A 2,500-nucleotide genomic window follows, 5' to 3' on the forward strand; every position below is an offset into this window, starting at 1 on the left:
GGACGTCCCACGATACATGCCAGTTAAACACCGACGGGCGGTGAACCAACAGCGTGGGACACAAATCCAACTACGAGCTTTTTAACCGCAACAACTTTAATATACGCTATTGGAGCTGGAATTACCGCGGCTGCTGGCACCAGACTTGCCCTCCAATAGATACTCGTTAAAGGATTTAAAGTGTACTCATTCCGATTACGGGGCCTCGGATGAGTCCCGTATCGTTATTTTTCGTCACTACCTCCCCGTGCCGGGAGTGGGTAATTTGCGCGCCTGCTGCCTTCCTTGGATGTGGTAGCCGTTTCTCAGGCTCCCTCTCCGGAATCGAACCCTGATTCCCCGTTACCCGTTACAACCATGGTAGGCGCAGAACCTACCATCGACAGTTGATAAGGCAGACATTTGAAAGATGCGTCGCCGGTACGAGGACCGTGCGATCAGCCCAAAGTTATTCAGAGTCACCAAGGCAAACGGACCAGACGAGCCAATCCGATTGGTTTTGATCTAATAAAAGCGTCCCTTCCATCTCTGGTCGGGACTCTGTTTGCATGTATTAGCTCTAGAATTACCACAGTTATCCAAGTAACGTGGGTACGATCTAAGGAACCATAACTGATTTAATGAGCCATTCGCGGTTTCACCTTAATGCGGCTTGTACTGAGACATGCATGGCTTAATCTTTGAGACAAGCATATGACTACTGGCAGGATCAACCAGGGAGCTGCGTCAACGAGAGCTGAGCAGCCGGCCGCCCGGGAGTGTGTCCCGAGGGCCCGCGCGAACACGCAAGCGTCCGCTCAATTATTCTGCAAACAGGAGGAGGCTGAGCTCCCCTGCACGATACACCTCGAAACCCTCTCAGGTCCCGGCGGCGCGCAGCGCCGTCCTAAGTACTTGGTCGGGTTCGAGAGAGGCGCAATCGCCCGGAGATGGGCGAGTAGACGCTTTCAGTGCGAACACCCGTGCTCCCAACTGAGCTTGCCGCTGCCGACAGAGGCCCGGGAGCGTGCTGTCGTGGCATTGCCGGCGGGAAACAACACGCGCCACCTACGGTGACCGGCAGCTCCAACGCCAGCGCCACAGAAGGGCATAGCCCCACTTGGGTGCAGAAGCGAACTCTCCCAGCACAGCGCACGCGCCAACACGTCCGCAGAGCTGCGATACAAACCACCTGCGAGAACCGCTGGGGGCGACCGAGCAGCAGACGGCGTCGCGACGCCGAGTGCCGGGCGGCGGCGCATCCTCAACGCACACAGTCCGCAATCGGACCAGCACACTGCAGATGTCCACCGCGCTTCGCACCGGGCTCGGCAGAACCCACTTTGGCCGCCTGGCGCCGCGCGCAGGGTGCGCCGGCGCATAGCTGGGACGCCAGCCGGGCCCGTCGGCCGGCGCTCCTGCCACTGGGCGCCCCCCACCAGCCGGCTGTAGTGCGTGCGCTCACGCAGCGCGCGGCCAGCACGCCGGGCGGCCCCCCCTCACCGGCCGGGGACTGTCCCGCCAAGCCACAGCCTCGTATCGCTTCATACCCACATGGCCAACTCAGGTTCGGGGGCATGGCGGGTACCGCCGAAACAACCGGTTCATAGATGTACCGATCGTCGCTATCACCGATGCACCTGCAGCGCGAACAACCGCTCAACAACTGATTTCCAGTTCATTTGCGGATCTTTGGCAGCAAACGTATACGTCAATCTACATTTGCGAAATCTACGATTCTGGCATGCCTGCATGTTATGTGTCACGACACGCTACATCAGCCCATATACACACTGCGGCATGTACACGAGAGAACACGTGGAAGATGGTCCGCGCACGTGTGCAATGTCCCTTGCGCGGTCGACTGTCAACCGGCCTCTGTAGCATGTCGCAGATGTGGAACGCGGTCCACCGTGCTATCATGTTGTGTGGGGCAATACGATTAAATAGGAAAACCCTCGTCGCTACATCAACAGACGGCTCACGCTGATTCCCGGCAGAGGGAGGAGGGGGGGGGGGGGGGGGCCAACATGCAATACTTTCGTCCGTACCTACCTACCACATGTCTGTACGGCGTACAACAGTGCAATCTCGCTGTAATGGGGAGACGAGACAAGTAGCATCGTGCACAACATATGGCCCTTATGATTCGCCATTGTAGGGCGCAGCCGGTGTACGGTCAAGCATGTGCCACATTATGTCACTCAGTACGTAACGACGGATGATCAGTGTGGGTTACGCGTACATCAGCGGACAGTCCACACAGGCCGTACCACAACGTACACTGACTGCATCGACAACCGAATGCAACTGAACAGCTGCAAGGCTCATTTCACAAACAAACGCCTGACCGACCAGCTTGGAAGGGCAGGAGGGGAGGGCGATATTCGTTCTGTAGCGGTACACCCTTCCAGTGGTTAGCGGGACTGTGTAGAAAGTACGCAACACTCGAAAGACCTTTATGTGAGGGTACGCACCATGGCATCAAGAAATACACATGACACCAGAGGATCCAAGCAGT

General features: G+C 57.5%; 1 non-coding gene across 1 annotated transcript in view; it reads right to left on the bottom strand.

Moving 5' to 3' along the window:
- LOC126331829 (small subunit ribosomal RNA) overlaps positions 1 to 720 on the bottom strand; it is a 1,893-nt gene extending 1,173 nt beyond the window's left edge. The window contains exon 1 of the ribosomal RNA XR_007563507.1: positions 1 to 720. This exon is cut by the window's left edge and continues 1,173 nt beyond it. This is a non-coding gene — a ribosomal RNA (small subunit ribosomal RNA).
- Between the last annotated feature and the right edge of the window lie 1,780 nt (positions 721 to 2,500).

This window comes from Schistocerca gregaria, unplaced genomic scaffold, assembly GCF_023897955.1.
Source record: "Schistocerca gregaria isolate iqSchGreg1 unplaced genomic scaffold, iqSchGreg1.2 ptg001410l, whole genome shotgun sequence".
Classification (NCBI taxonomy): Eukaryota; Metazoa; Arthropoda; class Insecta; order Orthoptera; family Acrididae; genus Schistocerca; species Schistocerca gregaria.